General features: G+C 46.4%; 1 long non-coding RNA gene across 3 annotated transcripts in view; it reads right to left on the bottom strand.

Moving 5' to 3' along the window:
- LOC142603933 (uncharacterized) overlaps nt 1-22,088 on the bottom strand; it is a 175,999-nt gene that overhangs the window by 130,774 nt on the left and 23,137 nt on the right. For 2 of the 3 annotated variants that reach the window (XR_012837823.1, XR_012837822.1), the window contains exons 1-3: nt 19,638-19,968; nt 16,856-16,951; nt 11,571-11,718 (exon numbers count right to left, since the gene is read on the bottom strand). This is a non-coding gene — a long non-coding RNA (uncharacterized LOC142603933). Of the gene's footprint in view, nt 1-11,570; nt 11,719-16,855; nt 16,952-19,637; nt 19,969-22,088 lie in introns of those variants that run through there. The other variant, XR_012837824.1, reaches the window with a different exon arrangement.

The following is a 22,088-nucleotide window of genomic DNA, read 5'->3' as shown; positions in this document are numbered from 1 at the left end:
CCTCCCAAAGCCAGCACCTGTGGTCGCAAACCCTATTTCTCTCCTTGTCTATAGGAAGCAACCCTGATTAATTCGCTCTGCTTGCATTGATCCTCTTTTCTTTATTTTTACGAGAAATGAATTGTGAGGTGCTTTTTCTCTGTTTAAACTTGAGGAGATATTGTTCAAGGACTTGCTGTGATGTTTCTCTATCTGACAGCTTTATTGGGTAATAGCCACTGATGGTATATGTGTGCACAGTCAGTCAGACCTTTTATACCATGTATGTTCCCATAAAAATGATTGGTTTTAAGGTGCTGTTCTAGCATTGTTGTGATTGTACCACGGGACCGAGCAGCCTAAAAGGCAGATGTGAACTGAAGGCAGATTAGTAGGTGTGCATTGATTTTGCCTGTCCTCCATGCCCCAGCAGGGAGAAGCCAGGCTGTTGTCTGCCTGCCAAAGACAGACAGCACTGAAGGGGAAAGCACAGCTCTTGTTGAAGTTCAATCGGCAAATAATATTCAGACATCCCAGCTCCCCTGGGAAATGGCCATATCATATTTCCCTGCCATCCTGAACCAAGCTGGAGGGATTGGTTTGATCCTAACAAGCCAAACATGGCTCTTCTGTCACCTGAGGCATGCTCTGCCCATGACAGTGTCCCTGGCACAAGCCACCGAAGTGCCCAGGCAGACAGTTCTTCAGCAAGGAAACAAGCAGAGCTCACCACCTCCCAGGTCCTCGGGAAGCCCGTCTCTTCCCCTGGCTCTCGGAAAATAGTGTTCGAGTAGTCTGTGTGCTGCTACAATGAGAGCAGCTATTTATGCAGACAGCTAGCTCTGCTTCTGGTGTGGCTTGACTGGATGGTCACTGAGGGCTATCCTACTTATCAGCATGTTTTAAAAGACTATCCGCTGTGCTCAGCTTGTTGGAAGGGTTTCAATCCTGCTGTTCCTAAAGCAAAAGACAATCCTCCTTAAAAGCAAGATTGAAGGCATAATTGATGCTACAAGCATTCCTGTTACTCTAATTCCAAAAGAGAAACTGTGCTTTTGTGAATTTATTAGCCAGTGCCATTAACTACCATTAGTTAATTATCACACATTAATCGTAACTGGGATTTCAGATGATTTATATTTTCACTTGCTTATTTTCTTGTCAGTGGTTTCAAAACCCCATCCAGCCGGAAGTGAAGAAGTTTAAATGTTGTGCTAGGGATGGCTGGCTCACTTTGGCACTGGTAAGTGAAGGTAATGAGGAAGAGTCACTGATTATTTCAAAAACGAAGAACAGATGTTCCACATATTAAGGAGCTATTATGCTAACTGTCATTCCCGTGACTTGTGGGAGTGGCACACTCATTTGACTAAGATTAGCTGTTCCAGCAAGGTCATTTATGCTTTAATGTAATTAGTTATGCCAGTATTGATAAAGAAGAAAAAAAATACAACCTGGCAATGAAGTATCATTACCTCATCACAAGACTAACTTCTTGAGTTCAAGCTTCCAGTAAAAGCTTGAAATCCCAGTAGAATCCAGTTTATACATAACACAAGATTTTGTTCCTTCCTTTTCAGTGCTGCAGGACTAAAGGGGACGTGTCTGTTGAATCCAAGATCCCAATAAGAAACCACAGAGTTTCAGGAAAAATGTTGGCACACCGCTCTCCTGGGAAGCAGCAGAATAGCCAGAGAGCCCAACAGATCCTTACCCAAAACAGCATGTAGGAGAAACAGCTCTGTGCACTTAATGATTGAAATTATGTTGACTCCAGTTATCCCTACTGCAACTTGGTTTACTTTTCCTTGGGCTGCACCAGGCAGGACTTTAGTCCAGTAACCAAAAAAATGAAATCTCATCAGATTCGGCACTGGTTTTCTGGGCTTGACCTGATAGAGCTGTCATGATAAGGGGGTCTAGTGTTTCTGGGAGCTGCTGAAAGGACACTGAGATTTTTTTCTATGTACACATTATCATTATTAAGGTTGAACCAGAAGCCTGGTGATGGTGTCAGTGTTTGTAAGCCGTGCCAGCTGCCTATGGTCCAGAGGCACATTTTTGTTGATGTCTCCGGGTCGCCACAAGAAATACTGATGCAAAGTCTCAACATCTGCAGCTCATGCAGCCAGTCCACTCCCGAGCACTGCCTCCTCTGTGGCGTGCCGTGGCAGCCTCACCCGGTCTCTCCACCTCTGCCTCACAGCAGCACCTTGAGCAGCAGAGAGTGAGGAAGCCACTGCCTACTCTGCCCTGGTCTGCACAGAGCCAGTGGCCTCTGGGCTGTCGCCCTGGAAAGGTTTTCCATCCTAAAAATGGGCGAGATGAAAGTCCAGGGCCTTCTGGCCACAGTGGGAAGAGTCAATTTGGTAACCCGGGTGGCAAGGGGCAGGCAGCACCTGCCCGGGCGTGAAGCAGCCCAGCCCCGCGGGCAGGAACTGTGGGGAGCTGCTGCTGGAGCCAAACAGACCACCGGGAAGGAGCGGGCCCCTGGCACCCCATGCCCTCCAGCCATCATCCAGGTGCTGCTGCTGGCCACCGGCCCACTGGCCACCGTCTGCCACCTGCCCCCAGCCCCGCAGCCCTGGGCCCCTCACCAGGTGGGCGATGCCAGCCCCTGCCCCACCTGGAGGGTCTGCCGCTGGCCGCCCCCAGCCCACACCGCACGCTCGCGGGCAGAAAACTGGCTGCACATCCCTTCTCTCACGCTCCAGAAGTGCAGCATAATAATGGAAAGAAGAAATGAGACTTCTGAGTGTGTGCAAATGGCTTGCAAAATCTGCAGGAAACCCATTTAAAAAGCTTGCAGTGTATTCAAACAGTCTAGCAATAAGTTTTCAAACAAACAGCTGTTTCAAGAAACCCAGCTCCGAATCCACCCTCTCTACTCTGCAACGCGTGTCAAATCTCCATCAAATGCTTGCCACCTGTTTCCACTTCGCAGGTGACCAATCCTTGTTCATCAAAGTAACAAAGCTGTTTTCAATTTGAAAACAACAAATCAAAGTTTAATTATTTTGTCCTTCAGAGCTTTATGCTATCTTTTACGAAAGCTTTTTCAGATATGAAGAACTATCATTGGCTGGCTTAAAAAGGGAATAATTGACTGACAGCTGAAAAAACACTTCTAAGGACAATAGTATTTGTCAGTCTGGTATTTTTCACTCTGAAGACAAAACGCATTTTATCAACACCCTGAAATTATTTTGTCAACAAAATTCATTTTGTAGCATTACCTTCATCTGTCAAGCTGACAGAACATTCTCCGGAGTGTTTTAAAAACCATTTTGCTAACACAATTAATTTCTGTAAAATTAAGTTTTGCCTTTTAATCGTATGTGTGGGAAGGCGTTGCAATACATGCACGGGAAGGTGTGAACAGCAGCGCCATTAGCTCACACACAGCCAGAAAGAGGCCGTGCGTGCAAAACATGTGCCAGGAAAAGATTACACCAGCCCGACACAAGTTGAAGAGAGGAGGTGCAACATGTGTACAAGAATCCTGCTTGAGTAAATCACGATTTTACAAGTTAGTTGATCTCGTTGAAAACATTTCAAGGAGCTTTATGTAGCATATTGCACAGCAATTGAGAAACGTGTGTGTGCATACACAGAACAAAGCATTATCATCCTAAAACAAGTAGAATCTACAAGATGGTTCTATCACCTCGTGGTACAGGCGACATGGAAGATGTACTGGTACCCCACAGAACAGCAATACATGTGGCTAATGGAGAAGAACCTTTTATACACTTGATACATTAGTGCTGGTAGCAAACAAGTGATGTGGTTCTATGCCATGTAGAGGATTTTCAACAGGAATTTTTCCAAATGCCTCCCTGTGACTCAAACACCAAATTCTCAAATATTTTCTACTTTTCCTCTCAGAATCTCTTCACTGCCTTTCTACTTGAATTTAGATTTCTAGTGGATATGTAAGTGAACAATTTTCCTTGTGCCCATTTTGGTTTTTTGAGAAAATGATCCACAAAGAGGTCAAATAACTTTCCCAAGGCCATGCATTCAATCAGCACTAGGTAATGGAATAAAAGCTAAGCTCCCTGCCTCGCAGTGCATCCCCCTAGGCAACAATACCAGGGAAAGTTACTCATGCGTTGCCAGAATTACACATGCATGTGCCTAGATGAATAATGAATAAGCCCAGATGTTCTCCAACACGATTATGCCTGCATTTGTAGGGACAGAAAGCATCCCCTTCTTCACAGATCACACGTGTTGCATTTTGGAACACTGAGAAGGTTAAAGGAAAAGGTATTTCCTAAGCTTTAGAAATGAATTTACAGGCAACTGAAATACATTTCCCAGGAGCTGTATGACTATGGGACATTCTCTGAAATCAGCTGGTAACTGGAGCAAAGGCTTGAACTGTAGCATGGGTCTCCCCAGACTTCGAGCCCTCTATTCAGGAGCACAAACCCACAGATGCTCACACGTATAAATATCAGAATCGATCAACAAAGTCAGAAATGCAAATTTATAATGTATGCTAAGAAATGCTGATAATTGTTATTCCTGGAAACAAAACATTCCATAAAAAATCTCTCTTTAACCTTGTTTCTACATCTTTTACCAGTTCCTATCATAAGCTTCAGTCTCAGAAGGTGAACTCGGGGTGTAAGTTTCTACCTCACACCTTGGTTTCATTTTTCTAGTCTTCTGCAATACACTTTCTGATTTCCTGGACATGGATTCAGGCTGAAGCAAGGAAAAGCTGCTCAGCTTCAGTAAGGAAAAGCCAGAACATCTGCACAGGTTTCAGAGCAAACACAAATCCTTCCCAGGTGTGGAAGCATCTGTGCAGTTCCTTCTTTATGACTTGCCGTCGCTGTTGAATTGGGTTTACGTGGCAAGGTTTTGGTAGCAGGAGGCTGCAGGGGTGTCCTCGATGAGAAGAGACCAGGAGCTGCCCCTGTGTCGGACAGAGCCACTTCCAGCCAGCTCCAAGAAGGACCCACTGCTGGCCAAAGCTGAGCCCACCAGCAACACCAGTGGTGCCTCAGTGACAATGTGTTTAAGAAAGGGGAAAAAATGCTGCACAAAAGCCGGGGAGAGAGGAGTGTGAATATGTGAGAGGAACTCTACAGACAGGAAGGCCAGAGGAGAAGAAGGGGGAGGAGGTGTTCCAGGTGTTGGAGCAGAGATTCCGCTGCAGCCCATGGAGAAGACCATGGTGAGGCAGGCTGTTCACCTGCAGCCCATGGAGGTCCATGGTGGAGCAGATATCCACCTGCAGCCCATGGAGGACCCCATGCCAGAGCAGGTGGATGTGCCTGAAGGAAGCTGTGCCCTGTGGAGAGCCCACACTGGAGCAGGCTCCTGGCAGGAACCGCGGCCATGGGGGACCCACGCTGGAGCAGTCCATTCCTGAAGGAGTGGCAAAACAAAGCCTAATGAACTGACCGCAACCCCCAATCCCCATCCCCCTGCACCACTCAGAGGGAGGAGAGGGAGGAGCTGGGAGTGAAGGAGTGAAGTTGAGCCTGGGAAGAAAAGACAGCAGGGGGAAGGTGTTCTTAGTGTTGTTTTTCTTTCTCACTATCCTATTCTATTTTTATTTTGCAATAAATTAAATTAATCTTCCCCAAGTTGAGTCTGTTTTACCTGTGATGGTAATTGGTGGGTGATCTTCCTGTCCTTATCTTTCCACAGGAGCTTTTTCATCTTATTTTCTCCGCTGTCTTGCTGAGAGGGGGGAGTGAGAGAGCGGCTTGGTGGGCACTGGGCAGCCAGCCAGGGTTAACCCACCACAACTGTTAATGGCTGAGCTGGAAAACTTGAACCTCAACCCAGTGGATGATACAGATGGTTCTCTCTTACCTCTGTGCTGCCAGCTGCGTGCCCTTCAATGCCCATTCACTGTCACAGAGTTAAAGTCTGATACATCTCTTGCCTGAGCTGTCTGTGCTGGGGTTTTGTACCCACTGCCACTCAGCCCCTCTCCCACTGCTGTCTTCTTACCAGCTCCCAACGGTGCCAAGGTTTTTACAGTCACAGTCACATGGCTTGAATAGACTTGCTCCCTCTGAGCCCTTTTTTGACACTGAATCATTAATTCATTAATCTATTTTTCATATTTCTAAACAGAAACACACATGACTGGTGTGGATGATCAATACTGTGTTCTCTCATTCCTCTCAGTTCCCATCATTTTAGAATCTACTCTGCTTTTAATCTTAGGTCTTTTTAATAGGAATTGGTTTTGTGAAAAATTTGACACTTCATTATGGCAGGCTCATGCTAATAGATTTAATAATTCATATCTGCATTGGTCACTTTTAACTGATATTACACATTCCAGGGCTGCTTCATGGCTCAATGTTCTTGCGAGCCAGGAACAGCTTTGGCCTTCCCCAGTGATCTCCTGTTGCATTACCAACACACAGGGACCACATCTGTCAAAACTCCAAATATGGCCTGCAAAAACAGTGAAATCTCCTTACGCTATTCTTGAGAGCATTAGACAATAGACTGTAGGTAAAGAGTGAAATCCAACAGCCTGCTAGAGCAAGACGTAACAGACTTACCAACACAATCAAGCAATAAAGCACACAGACGTGTCGGGAACACAGACAGTGCTGTGCCAGAGCAGCAAGGCTATGACGCATCTGCTGAGACCTTAGAAATGCCCAGCATGGCACACTGCGGGGCCTTCTGCTCAAAAAACAATGGTAATCCTGACAGTAGCTCATCACAGCAGGGGAAGAGGCAAATGCAAGTCCCATCCTCAGAACAGACTGAACAGGCTGTATTTCCGGCTGAGTTCATAATCATTAACAGCATCTTTAATGAATCATTACTATTATTTCAATTATATAACATTTTCTGCAAGTCTGATGGCCTTTACAGCGTTACTGTTGGTGCGGGATGACTTTACCCACATCTGAAACAGGAAGAAGCAGCCGCATGCAGCTAGTAGACTAGGGAGGCACTGAGAAGGGATATCCTATCCATCAAAACTGCAGTAGAGCTTCAGACAGAATGTAAAGCACTGCCTTGGCACCCAGCCTGGACACCAAACCTCACAGCCTGACTCCTGTAGGAAGTGGACCAAGAAGTCCTCATGGCTGGGACTGGTCAGCATTTTGCAAATGTATGATCAAGGACAAAAATGAGAGCACTGGATGTTGTTCGCATCTCAGGAATGGCACTTCCACAAAGACAAACCACCACATGGTACTTTACAAGTTATTCTTCAGCACCCCTCCGTAGATCTCTACAACCCAGAAAGGCAAAGCGGCCCAAAGCGTACAAGAGGAACACGATGGAGAGCTCTGAGGCTGCCAAGCACCTTGACAAAGAGATTCCTGATGCCAAGAGGAGGATTCAGTGGAATTAGGCAACAAGCATATGTTTGAGATGAGATATGAGATGAAAAGCAACAGCACTAAGAGAAAATAGCTTCCACAACTGCACAGCATTAATTAGTCTGAAGGCAAAAACTATGGGCCACATGTCTGTGGGGTGACTCACTCCACTGGCTTTTGGGGGTTCCCCAGTGACAGGTCTGCCCACGTTGCATGCACACATCAACAGCACAAAAAGCCACCAGAGTGCTTTCTCTCATGATCTATTTATTCATTTTGCAAGTCAGTCTTGCGTTTTTTTGTATGTTACCACTACAAGCCCTGTTAGGCCTGTGAGATGAAAGCAGTCTGGGAACGAAGCCCAAAGGAGGAACCAAACCTCAGAGGTCAAAAGCCTGGACTGCGCTGCATGTCAGCAGATGTGCTCAGCAACGCTGACCTGCCCAGGTGCTGGGTGGTTGAGCTGACAGATGCCATCAAAGAGAAAAGGGACTTTAAAACCATTGAGAGCTTGAAGCCCCATCACTGCTGTCTCTGGGCGCACACACATTGTGACCTTATAACACCTCTACACTCCAAAATCGTTGGTCACAGAGGACCTACTGGGAGACAAGCGCAGAGACACTCCTTTTGGAGCAGGAAAAGCAGGCACCAAGCTCTCAGAAATCAAGTGCCAATCTGCACTCTTCCTTTACTGTGAAGATTTATCTGAGCCAGCACCACTTCCATTACTGCCATGCAGGGCCAGATGTGCACACAATTTATCATGGGCACAGGTATGCAAAGGGCTTAGGTCTGTTACTAGGGCTGTGAAATATTCTCCACACTCACCCAGAGGTAGCCCAGATCTGCTAGCCTAGCAGCGTAACACGCTTGCCATGGTCAAAAAAGCCATGCTAAAGCCTGCTTACCACAAGCATCTGCAGTGTGCTGTATAATTAGCCTGTGATGTGGAGCCTGATGAAAGCTCCTACATGCCAGGCATGGCAGGGTGGAGGAGGTCCACAGACTGGAGCAGAGTCGCTTGAATGCATAAAAGCAGCAGGAAACAGTGAGATGACACGCTGGAATGAGGTTCACAGTCCCTGCCTTTGAGATGCAACCCCATGCCTTTATAGGGGAGGCATCTTTTCCTGGCAGGTAGCCTAACTCTTGCACAGATCCTCAGCACAACAGCTCCCAGTTTTATCCCTTGTAACTGTAGAGAGCTCTGTTTAACCCCTGAACTCTGTGATTTCTCTTGAAACCAATTGTCCTTCCTGTCAGCATTATGTGCCTTGGGGCGGGGCTTCTAGTAGAAAATAGTTTGTGTTATTTAAAACATGGAAGTTCACAAAATTGACTTCAAACGCCCAGACGAAAAGGCAGATTACATATTTGCTGCAAATTCTAAAGAGAGAAAACCACATCTCTTGCTTTTATGGTAACAGAAGAACCTGAAAGAGACATCAACTGCTCGTTTAATCATGATTACAGAAGATGTCATTCTCTTTTCCCGAAATGAATGAACACATTGGTAGTTGGCCCTCAAACCCTCCTTAGCTGAACTACCATTGCTGTATACTGGATTTCAAACCAGACTGAACAAAGCCTGCGTTTCCTTTTGTTGCTATAGTAAAAGCCTAATGCCCAGGGCTGCTCCTCTTGGCACAGGAATTTGCTCTGTATAAAAGGTTATAAACCAGCCCAGGTTCAGCTCACCCAAAGAGACATCTGCAAAAGATGAGCTAGACAGCCCTGCCCTGTACCTCTCACTCTGTCCGGAGGGGAATACACTGTAACCTAAGAGGTCTTGCCCAGCTTTTACTTCAGTGGCTTTGGAAGGGGAATATTTTACCCTGAGTCATGAAGAAGCTACTCCATTTCTCTAAGTAAAATGGCAGAACATTATACCAACTTCTGTTTACCCACTCCTGCCTGTGTTTTCAGGGAGTACAAGTCACCCCAGACTCTGCACCACTGCCTTTGCAGTGTAACAAGCTCCCTACGGTACCATGTGAAGACGAACGCCCTGACCGAGGGGTGGCACATGGAGTTACTGCACCCAGCAGGGATTTCTGGGTATACACCAGGGGCTGAGAGGACGCAGCACCCACCTCCCTGGCACTGAAGAGCATATGCCTTCCTGCAGCATGACACTGTGGTGGGTTCACCTTGGCTGGGCACCAGGTGCCCACCCAGCAGCTCCATCACTCCCCTTCTCAACAGGAACAGGGGGAGAAAATACAACGGAAGACTCGTGGGTCGAGATAAGAACAGGGAGCTCACTCAGCAATTAATGTTATGGGCAAAACAGATTTGACTCGGGGAAATTAATTTAATTTATTGCCAAACAAAATACATTTGAAATTTTTCCTCCACCCCTCCTTTCTTCCCAACCTCAACTTCACTCCCGATTTCTCTACCTCCTCACCCCTGAATGGCACATGGGGAATGGGGGTTGAGGTCAGTTCATCACACATTGTCTCTGCCGCTCCTTCCTCCTCAGAGAGAGGACTCCTCACACTCCTCCCCTGCGCCAGCATGGGGTCTCTCCCACGGGAGACTGTCCTCAATGGACTTCTCCAACGTGAGTCCTTCCAACAGGCTGCAGTTCTTCACAAACTGCTCCAGCGTGGGTCCCTTCCACGGGGTGCAGACCTTCAGGAACAGACTGCTCCAGCGTGGGTCCCCCACAGGGTCACAAGTCCTGCCAGCAAACCTGCTCCAGCGTGGGCTCCTCTCTCCATGGGTCCACAGGTCCTGCCAGGAGCCTGCCCTAGCATGGACTTCCCATGGGGTCACAGCCTCCTTCAGGTGCCTCCACCTGCTCCAGCGTGGGGTCTTTCACAGGCTGCAGGTGGATATCTGCTCCACCATCATCCTCCATGGGCTGCAGGTGAACAGCCTGCCTCACCATGGTCTTCTCCATGGGCTGCAGCGGAATCTCTGCTCCAACACCTGGAACACCTCCTCCCCCTCCTTCTGCACTGACCTTGGTGTCTGCAGAGCTGTTCCTCTCACATATTCTCACCCCTCTCTCCCTGCTGCTGTTGCACAGCTTTTTTTACCCCTTCTTAACTATGTTATCCCAGAGGCACTACCACCATCACTGATGGGCTCAGCTTTGGCCAGCAGTGGGTCCGTCTTGGAGCCAGCTGGAAGTCTGTCCAATGTGGGGGCAGCCTCTGGCATCTCATAGAAGCCACACTCACAGCTTCCTCGCTACCAAAACCTTGCCACATAAATCCAGTACAGATACCAACTAAGCAACACAGCCCAAGCCATCTGCTTCTTTGCTCCTTCTGGCCCTTGCCCTCTCCACAGCAGATCATGGAGGAGAATATGGGACTCACCAGGTACGCAAAGGGGCTGAGAGGTGGATCACACAGGGTACATGCCTTTCACTGATACACACACCTCTGGCACTAGCTCCCTTGTCATGTAACCCCAGCAAGTATTTATTAATGAAACTCTCCTGACTGTTGATTCATTTGATTGTTAAAGCTTGTGGAACTCGTACTGTTATTATTCATTGTTATTAATGTTCACAGCTCAGCCTCTCTCTTTCCAATATGCTCCACAGAGGAAATCGAAGGCTGAAGCCAATCGTTACAGTAAATGAATGATGGAGCCGCTTGAGGATAGGAGTAAGCCTGCTGCTCTGGGACTGTTGCAGGTTATTGGGAGTAAGTTAATCTTCACACACAAGGACTGCAAAATGAGAGGCTGTTTCAGGTGGGTTCTCTGGTCTGTGCACTGCTTCCTCAGTCAACTCGTTAGTGAGCATCACCCTAACAAAGCTGTCTATGCACAGGACCAGTGACCCAGGCCCAGGTTTTGATATACATGCAGAAACAGGTCTGCGTTCAGCAGGAGCATGGTCCCTGCTAGATGGGTCCGACACAAAGACTCAGATAGATGCTACAGGCAACTCGCCACAGCCTTGCAGAAAACATGTCTCCATATGACGGCACATACTGAAGAAAAACAGAGCTGGCTATCCTCAGAAAGTTTTCTCCTCTCCACTCCTCTGCAACTGCTCATTCCTCATAAAAGGCCCAGGACAACACCAGCAGAACACAGCAGGTGGTAGATTGGAGCTCAGCAGTGCAACACCTGAACGTGCTGTGTTGAGGGGGAACAGCACACTGCTTGCTTCAGTACTATCCCTCTCTTCCCCGTGTCCGAGCCTCCTCCACCTTTCCACAGCCTCTTTGCTACATGATGTTTGCCAATTCTTGCACCACGTATAAACTATCCAGGCCAGAATGGTAGTACTCCTACCTGTCTGGTAGTCGAGATCCTTCTAAATCCTCAGTAACGTTCTCATGCTAGCTTTCCAGAACAATATATTTGTTCATGTTATATCTTCAGAGTCTACAGAACCGTCACATACCATATTCAACCTATTATTCATCTCAAACAGAGAATTCTGCAAAGCAAGAGGAAATAAAAGAGAGCTTAATACAGCTTTACTAAAATGGAATTTGCCAAAGACTCATAGAAAAATGGATTTAATTAGGGCTGCTAATGGGGAACAGTTTGTTCCTGTGATTTAAAGCAGAAGTTAGATAGTGTCTATAATTTCAACATTTTAAATTATATATAGGGGGTTATTTCTCATTTCTACCTTAATTATAAAAATCCATCTTTATGAATCACAATTTTGAGGCAGATAAAGCAAAGGCAGCAAAAATTACATTTTATTTAATAAAACTTGTAAGAACTCACAAAAGAAGCAAAAGACACTTCAGTATGGATAAAATAGACTTGCCATAGCAAATAATACTTGCAGGCAGTCCTCTGTACACTACTTAAGGACAGCACAACAATGTTAATTTTTTACTTGGGAAAAGGTGTGTAAAGAAAGCAGGTGCGTTCTGTTATAAAAAATGAAACTGGGTATGGCTTTTATGCAATAATGGGAATGTCCTCCATTTAATTTTGCAGCTAAGCAGTCTATTAGAGTTGCAGGCATTAATTGGCCTAACGTGCTCCAGCTACTAATCCCGTATTCTAGAAGTCTCTGCTACCCCTTCTTACATTGATTACTGTCAGAATCTCTGAATTGCCTGAAAATTGCTTCTCCAGATAAAAGGGCCAATAGATCTTGTTCGAACCACTCCTCCCAAGCCTCCTCTGTAGCCTTTGATTTTATTTAAAACTAACAAATGTCACTTTTCTGAAATTCCTCCCGTTAGCTGGCTCTGACCAGATGACCTAAGTGAATGAGTCCCAGCATTGCAAAGCGCTGATTAATTTAATAACAAATAGCCCAGACAACTGACTAGCAAACTAGGCCTAGCTGCTGTCACTGCTGCAGATTCTGCACCCACTGTAATGCATTTTAATACTGCACCTTGGATCAGAACGGAATCAATGAGTGAAGTTCAAATGTGGCACATTTCCTATTTCCCTGACAGCTTATTTCATGGATCACAGGGACCAAAGTACAGCTGCTTATTCAACAGAGGAAGGAATGAATCAATTTTCATTCTTTAATACACTGTGTGACCTATTCTCTGATGCTCTATCCTTTACAATGGCTCTAGTCTTTTCAAGGCCTTCAATTTTGTCAGATAGAGAAAATTTAAAATAATGACAAAATGCCCTGCCCTAGGTCTGCTTCCAACTAACTGCTCTGCTGGTAATAAGTCCAAATGAAAGATATTATGTCACTCAGGTTGAATTAAACAGACAAACTATAATCCTCTATCATTAAAAATGAACCAATCATCTCCTGGAAGATTTCTGCGATTTTGCTCCAAGTTCCCCACGAAAGGTGCCGAATGCCACAAAGATTTCGATCCTCAGCTGCTCCAGTTTTTTCCCCTACTTCAAAACCTGAAGGAATAATATGACAAGATGGCAGCTGTGGCAGCAGCAGCTGGCTGAAAGAGCAGGCACTTTGCTGGGACAATCCTGCGCCTGCCCGCTCCCTCCCCGTCTGCACAGAGAGCTTGGGACACGTGCTGTCACTCAGGACCCGATGCAGGAGCTGCAGGGCCAGCGGGGAAGCCAGACACAGAAAGAACCTGAACGGGGAGACCAAAGTTCTGTTGCTCTGCTCACCCCAACAGACTCTCCAAAGCTAGCAGATAATGTCAGCAGTTCTTTAGGCACTGCTAATTTGGGCAGAATTAATACACTGAGATGCATCATTTTGCAATTTCAGTGTGAAGATTATTTTTTTCATTTAGAAATATCCCTAGGTATTGTGGTTTTAATTACCCTCTGTATGCCTTGTGTTTGTCTTGCCTTATTATTTATCCCCAGTTCACGGGTGATATTCATATTGTTCTTGTCATTGATAACTTGGGTTCAGCCTGGGCTTTCTCACCATAATAATTTTTCAAAGAAGGAAGGGCAGATTCTGCAGAGAAGAGAGCACAAGGGTGAGTAATACAGCCACCCTGGGCACCATGCCCTGGAGATGCTGGCACCCCAGAGCCAAGGCAGCAGGGCTCGTTGCAGCCGTGCCGAGGGCAGCGCGTGTGAGCCTGGCACCAAGACAGAGAGGGACAGCTGATGTGCCAGTGAACTGATGAACTAGACAGCACTGTGCGAACGGGAAAGCTTGGCAAGGAAGCACTCGGAAATGTCCACAGGCAAATAGGATTTCCGGCTCTCCTTTCCCAAACTCTCCTCTTCCTGCCTTGTTGTACTTTATGACTGGGACAAAGGTGAGACCCCATGAGGCTTGCCTGGCCTTAAGACATAAAGGTAATAAATCAGGACTTATCAGAATATTATCTAGATGAAATGGACATATCATGGCCGGCTTTATTTGCTTTTCTCTATATATATCCAGTAGTTCAATTCTAGGGCCTTTGAAGCACATGGATTTAACAAATACCAGTATTTCAGGGCACATGGGCAGACAAATTGCTTTTTCCAGTTCATAAGATGAATCTGGGAAGAGCATGGGTCACTAAACGGTTGCAACAAAAGTTCTAGTCCAGACCTGTGTTTAAGCAGGCTACAAGCTGTAGTAGAGGTTGCTGGTTTGATTTGTTTGCCCTCAAGAGATTAATTTTCCTTTTTTATTTTTCTGCCTTTTGTGAAGGCAGTCTGGAGACACGTTGCAACTCAGAACACCCCATCAGCAGCGGCTGTTCCACTTGCTGCTTTGGTCTAGAAGCAAACAGGATGCTCAGCTTGTGCGAGCTCTACAGTATTTGCCATTTCGCCTTCCCAGAGCTCTCCAGGGGCAGCTGTTCAGAAGATGAAACTCGGAAGAACTGAGAATAGCAAGTGCCCTGGCTCAGACATACAGCCCTACTCCTTCCCCTTCTCCACAGATTATCCAGCTTCAATACAAAGATCTGCTCTAGTTGTTCAATAATGGGGCAGTTCTGAACATTAATGAATTCTCCTTTCCATCATTAAGCTGCCCTTGAACCCAACAGTCCTCTGGCCTGAGGAGACACGAGGTGACACTGAGGGTGCTGCCTGACCTGCTTTCCCCAAGCGCCACAAGAAGCCAGCTCTGCACAGGCACGGCACACCTCCTGCTTTGCCCTTTGCACCCGCAGGATTGAGGTGCACTGCATCTTGGCAAGAATATTACTGCAGAAGGTCCTTGTCCCAGCACTCCTCAGTGGTGGAGACACAACAGGAACCTTATAGCTGGCATGAAATGGTCTCCCCATCTCACCAGAGACATGTTCCCTCCACACCAGCCTGCAGAATTGTGGCTACCTTCACCTTTTCCAAATAAGAAGATCAACTTTTCTTTCCCAGTTTTACCAGACTTATCCTTCTTATCTCCCATCCCTCTCCTGAGCAGACCAGCTGCCCATGGACTGGCTACTACCAGTGCTCGGTTCACTGTGGCACTAGCTCGGTGCTTTTCTCACCTGGCCAGGATTGTACTGCAGCTAAACAAATATCTGAACTTCTCATTGATCAAGTTTTGGCAGAGTTCTGGAGGACAGTGATGAGGGATGGAGGCTAAGCAGCCAGTAGCTATTGTACAGTCAGCTGCTGAACAAGTGGATTTTGATGAGGTTCACCTGATTAGCTTTGGGTGCACGAATGAGAACTGTGTACGCGGCACTGGGCACATACCACCACAGGGGTTAGCGCTCTGCATTCCTGTCACCGGCACCCGTTTGTCCCCCAGCTATCAGAGAGAATGTGAAAACTGCCCACTATGCTCTGTCAAAGTAATGTTCAAAATGGAGTTCTAACAAGACCTTTTCCCTTCAAACAATGTACAAATTAACAGTCAGCAGCATTTGAAAAATGGCCCTAATCCCTGTCTGCATGGGAGTTTGTTCCCAGTGCAATGTGCCATATTATGACAACGATATATTCTTCAAGCGAGTGAAAACTAATGAATAACTAACACCCTGACAGTCTTGCTATTACTGAGTGCTTAGGAGTTGGGTAAAAGTGACAGTCCAAGATGAATATGGCACTAAGACGAGATGTTACTTTGCATGGCTGGTCAGGGGAATCCAGACTTAATGGACATTACAGATGGGTTAATTCTAAAGACTGAATTTGATTCTGAGCCATAGTTGCTCTCTGAGCAAAGAGGGAAGGCTTAATCACTTGGACAACTGAGTCGCAGGTGGTAGTCCCATCTGTGAAGGAAGCATTGGCAGTGTGGTCCTGGAGACAAAGGATGCGAGTTTGCCTGTTGCCTCTGCATCCCCGAGAGCAGGCAGAGCCCTCTGCCCGCCTTGGGAGGGTCCAGCAAATCTCAGCCAGATGACTTGCCTACAAATGCAGTCAGGAAGGGGGGACTGTACCTGCCAGAAGGGATCACCAGAGTGCACTGAATGTGCACCAGCCCCTCTTTTCACAGTGCAGGAATCGCAAGGCGCCAGTGAAATTATTCGATATCAGGCTGAAAGAGGAAGGGCAGTATGAACCCAAAATCAAATGTGGCTCTTTGCCCAGAACACTGTGGAGCCCAGATGTATTCATGGGTTTCACGAGGTTTCAGAGACACTTCTGGAGCACAGCCCCACCTGCTAGTTCAGTGCAATGGTCAGACACAACCACTACTCAAGACGGACTGTGAGCAGGATCTCTGCGAGCAAATAATCATGTAATCTGTGTCCTGTCTGCTATAGGCTTTTCACAACCATCTGCTAATAGCTGTGGCCAAAGGGAGGCCCTGAGCTAGCCAGCCCTGCATGCCACACTGAGCTTTCTCTCAGATTGCCTCCGTGGTGGTGCTGGAGGTCATTCAATGGCTTGTCACTGGCAGCACCCGCCTGCAGCATCCCCAGGCTCAGCAGAGGATCATGGTCAAGGGGGATCTCCTGTATCTCAGCTAGCTCTGCCCATCCCCAGTGTAAGACAAACTGTCCTCCTGCAGGATCTCCCCTATGCCTGCAGCACCAGATGAGCTGTGTCACCAAGGCAGGCATGGATTGCAGCAGCAGGCAAATATCATGTGTTCCTTGAGACTTGACATAGCTGCATCTTGTTTCCACTCTCATTCCCTTCAGCTTAAATGCAATCAAGGACAGATCTTCTCTGTCCTCAGAAGATATGGAGCAGGTCTCAGTCTGTACCTCTTCCCAGGAGCAGAGATTTCAGATGATGATTACCTCGCAGTATGTCAGCCTGGTGAAATCGTGGTCACAGTGATGTCAGGATGGTCTCTGAGCCTCTTATCCCAGGCACGAACCAGGAGGAGCCAGTTCCTGTAATTACAAAGTTAAGCCATATCAGAGGAAAACTAATCAGCTTGCTGGATGCCAGCAAATTAAATATTAATCTAACTATTGTGAACACAAAAATGTTCATCTTCAGATATTTTCTGGCACAAGTGTCAAAATCAGAGTGGAACTAAGGCTTTATTCGTATTCCATTATCAACTTAAATAAAAACACTCAGAAAAATGGGCAATGATGTGCAGAAGCCACTCAGCACAGATAATTACAGTGTAAGTTTAGGCAGCTAATCACTCTTAGAATATGCTTCAGATCCAGATAACTCTGACTGGCTTGTTTCCCTGCTTTGTTAAATCAGACAGACTCTCAGCTTTGCCTGATGGGGATGAGGCTCCCAGAGTCAGCATCTTTAAATAACAATAGGGCTGTCTGGCAGGCATGGAAGTTCATCCTGCCAGCCAGCAGCAGGATAGATAGAAGGCCTCTACACCAGGAAAGCAAAGCAGCAAGAGGGAGGGACACAGCAGAAGCAAGGCTGGGAGCTGGGGCAGGCAGCGCCAGGCAGAAGCAGGGAGAGGTGGAGGAACGCAGGGCAGAGGGAACAGAGTGGGGCAGGAGTGGAAGCAGAAGTGCAGAAAGCCACCGCACACATGAAAGAACTGAGGAACAGCTGCAGCAGCAGGATGGGGAGGAACGGCTGCGGGAAGGTACAGTCTTGCAGCCAGCCTCTCCCTGCGGGGCAGCAGCTCTGGCCTTCATGATGCTCAGACAGAAGCACTCCCACGGCTGCCCACGGCACATCACAGCCCTCCCTCCCACACTGACACCCCATCCTGAGTACCGCAGCCAGCCATGCATGGCTCTTCCCTGTGTCCTCCCTGTTGCTGTGCTCTAACCATCTCAGCCAAGCCCCAACAGGGGCTGGAGAGCCATACAGCAATGCAGTCAAGAGGAAATAATGGCACTGAAACCACAGGGTTCTTCTCTGGACTGTGGGCAACCCTTTCTCTGCCATGTCAGGCCCAGCCTTCCCAGTGGGTGCCAGCCAGGCTTTACATTCCAGTTTCAACAAGGGCCTGACTCTGCTGCCTGTGGTCAGAGCAGCAGGCAGGAATGGTGAGTTCCCACTCTGCGCAGGGCAGATGCACTGAATGCGGTCCATGGCCGGGGGATGGTGAAAGGGGCATCTACCTCAGACAGATCACACTCAGCTGCAATCTGGGTAATCTGGCACTCACCAATTTCTGACCACTGTGTTTACTTTATCCAGAATGGAAAAAATGAACTCCCTATTATAGTTCTAGTGGATCACCCTTATGTTCTCAATCACTGATTTACATGGGCTTTTTGCTTGGAACTAGGGCAAGAATTATTTTTATAACAGCATTCATGGATATACTCTCTTCTGCTTAATTATTAACTTTGCTGTAGTAAATAAAGGGTGTTTATAAAGTCCATCAACCTCAACAAACCTTTTGCATGTAAAGCACTGAGACGTTTGTAATGAAGAAGCAGCATTCACTTTTGTTTTATTTAAAGGAACGAAATGATAAATATAGTTCTGTGGATGCTCCTGTGCAGTTTCTTAAATTTGAATGCCTGCCAGCAATTATGCCTGACTTACTAGCTGCTTCATTATAACAACCTAAAAGATAGGAGTGGACTGGAATAAATCGGGACTTTAAAGAGCTCGTACGCCCTTCAGCAACACGCAGGATTTCAGAGATGGCAGATGCTCTATTAGTTAACATGGTGCTCAGTATTCTGTTTTGAAACTACGGTGTCTCTCCATGTCAGGAACTGTGCATCAGCCTAACTCTTCAGCCATGTCTCTGGACGCTGCTTCTCCCAGGCTCTGCTCACAGTGGGGGTGGAGAGGTGCTTTGGAGGGAAATGCAGAAATTTTGTATTTGCTTCCTTTAGCACATTCTATGTCCAGCCTTTCTTTTGTCATACCAATGGGCTTGTATTCTGTGGAATGCTGCTTGCTCTATTTATTGTCCTTAAGATCCCCATGAGATGGAATGCACAGGGGAAGTGCCAGCCACTGAATTATTCAGTGTAGTCCCCAAGATTGGCCTCACCGTTAAAAATGCATCTCCCTAGAGACACACAAACTAAAGCAGTAGCTGTTCCTGGGTGTTACACATCCCAAGGCACCTCTCCCAGCCATTTATACATCATATTGCTAACAGGCATTGCCAAGATTTCTTCTTCTGATCCAGTTTGACCCTGACAAACAGTAGTTTGCCTGAAATATACATGTGCTCTTCTGTTTTCTAAATAATCATCATTTTTTTTTCCCCTCTTGATTTAAGAAAACTATGATCTTTGGGTATGTGCTATTTTGGATCCTAGGGGCTCAGCACAAACAACAGACAGAGAAGGCAGTAAATTATTCCAGCTGAGCAGCATAAACAACTAGAGCTTTTGTCGATATAAAATGAAAATGACCATGCTCTCATTCTGGAAGAAAATGTGGTATTAGAAAACATAGGTTTGACAAGACAAGCTAAAACCTACACTCTTCAGATTCCAGTAGGCCTGTGCCATATTAATTATTTATCAAGATGTTTTCTTAAAGTAGTGTCTTTGTGCCTTTAATTTTCAATTCCCTTAATGCTATAAGGATCTCTGCTGGCAACGCATCAATTATTAATAGAGTTAAAACAATATTTGTTTTCCCCAAATACATTTTTGAATGCTGTCCTCATACCGGTTAGGTTTTTCTGAAACTTTAATGAGGGCCTCTGATTTCCTCCAGACTCATCGCTGAGGCACAGGCTTGGCTGGGCCTTTGATTTGGCTGTCGGAGCATCCATGGCACCGCATCCTTCACGCTGGTTGTCCCACTGGGGCTGGGGGGAGTGATCAAGCTAAACAGCTGTGATGAGGGAGGAGAAACAGCAGCACGTCTGTAATTGGAAATTTCAGTTGCTGAGTTCAGAGGTTCTGTTGTTCTAGTGACTGTTTTGCATTTTCTTATTCCAGCAGCTGTCCCCAGGCTCAGTAGAGAGAGCCTCTGCTTTTCTCCGTTTGGAATACTTTTCTCCTAACAAAGAAAACAACAGTGCAGTTCCTTTAATCTGTGAGAAAGCCATTTCAATTCAGCAAAAGGATACTTGAAACATCACGGTTTTAAGAATTTTATGCAATCTCAGCCACTTCTGTCTCTGCCAGGGAGCATATAAAAAATTAAAACCCCAAATACTGGTTCTTGCTTTTCTAGGCCCTAATTATAAATACATTTTCACAAGGAGGAGTCAACTTAAGCCTAATATTGTGTGAAATCTCATAATTTCAATACAGTCTTCACTTGATGGGGATTGGTAATTGGAGCTGTGGAATCAATTTTTCCCATACTTGAAACACCCAAATGAGTATGAAATGTGTTGCATTTGTTCCATGCACGTCTACAGTTCTGCTCTTTGCTTGGAGTGGAATGATCATTCTGATGTATTTTTTATAACAGAGCAACATTTCCTCAGACTTTGATGTTTCACGTATGGAGCTATTATAACCATTTGCCATTTAGATGCATGATCCGTGGCTAATCTCCAAAGCTTTGATGCATGCAATAATTATTACTATTGATGTCATTGCACCATATTTAAAATATGAACATCTCTTTGTAAGTCTACAGCTAACAGAAGAGGGAGGCAACCAGTCCACACCAAGGCTGGAAACTTCCTGTTGGCAAAGAGTAAACCTCTGAAACAGAGTACAATGACATCCTATAACCTTCAGCGAGGCACTGACTATGATGTCAAGGGCTCAGAGAGCAGGAAGGTGATGCAATGTGTGCTCTGGTCTCTGTGCACGGAGAACAGCTCTAGGAAATGGAGCCCTGAGGTCTCCAGATGCCACATTCTGACAATCTGCTCTTGATGCTTGACCCTGAACTCAGCCATATGGCACGTTTCAGGCAAGTCCTGCACCTAGGGCTTGGAATAATTTCATCTGTGCAGTGTGTCACCAGCATTCAGGAACCTGGGGTTCATTCAAACCATGGGTTTCAGACCTGGCTAAGCAGAACAGCTGAAAGTTCCCCAGAGCTCTCCACTGCCCTGTCAGGAAACCTGGGGCTGGACAGATTGATAATCGGGGTGTTGTCATGAGTGTTTTTCATGAGGGCTGCGAATCAAACAGCATCCACCTCTCTTGGTCTAGTTGCTTTCACTGAACTTCCTGTCCTGCAAGATGCATAGGAACATGGGCATGGGGAGAAAGTGAAAATCCCCAGAGAAGCTTGCTACTTGTACATAATTTTTGGGTTTGGATTTAGCCTTGGAGGAGCAAATGTCATGTTTGTAAAGTTTAAAAGATGTCTTGACCTGGCTTTGATATGCTACAGTGGAGTCAAGGTTTCTCATGAATTTCATCAAAAAGTTCACATCTATTCTCCTGGAAACTCTTCTTACTCTTTGGCTGCTTCTTCAGCTTTTTGGGGACCATCTTTGCAACAACAAAAGCCAAAATGGGCAATGGCAGCAGCCTGTGATGACCTGGGAACCACTGGAGAGAAAAAAACAGCCACTGGATTATGACAGATGAGAGACCCTGGAGAACCCTTCTCACGCAGGAAGCAGAGGGAGAAAGTAGGAGTCTCGAAAGACGATGATGCACTAGTAGCAGAGGAGTTCAGCACAGTTTGTCAGGCCAGTACCACACAATGCACAAAGCTGCGCTTCCAAGCATGTGTCTAGGCAGGGAGCAGTCTGACAGATTCACATTGTAGAACTCACTGAGAAGGGGATGCTTTAATGAATACCACCTCCAGTACCTTGGTTAGACTGTGCAGAATTATGGCCTGCAGAGAGATGTGTACTGCTACCCCAATGGGCATGGGTAGCATCCACTGCAGCCTGGACACCACTTGTGCAGCTGTGGCACAGTAACTGACTGGCCTTCACATACCATGCACAGAGACCCTGAGTGGATGTGCCACATCTGAGGTTCCACAGAGCACTGACCGTACAGGCGGACCCAGCCCTGTAACAAACACTAACACCTTTTTCAAGTTTCAGCTGAATTACAAGATAAGGAAAACTAACAATGCTTACAGTTCCTGTGGTCTAATTTTCTGCAGCAGCCTGAATATATGTTTATCATTAGAATATATCCAGACATCTTTTGTTCTTGCAGAGGAAATGCAATGTAAAGCAAA

The sequence above is a fragment of the Balearica regulorum genome, chromosome 15, assembly GCF_011004875.1.
Source record: "Balearica regulorum gibbericeps isolate bBalReg1 chromosome 15, bBalReg1.pri, whole genome shotgun sequence".
Classification (NCBI taxonomy): Eukaryota; Metazoa; Chordata; class Aves; order Gruiformes; family Gruidae; genus Balearica; species Balearica regulorum.
This window is presented reverse-complemented; position numbering and strand designations above follow the sequence as displayed.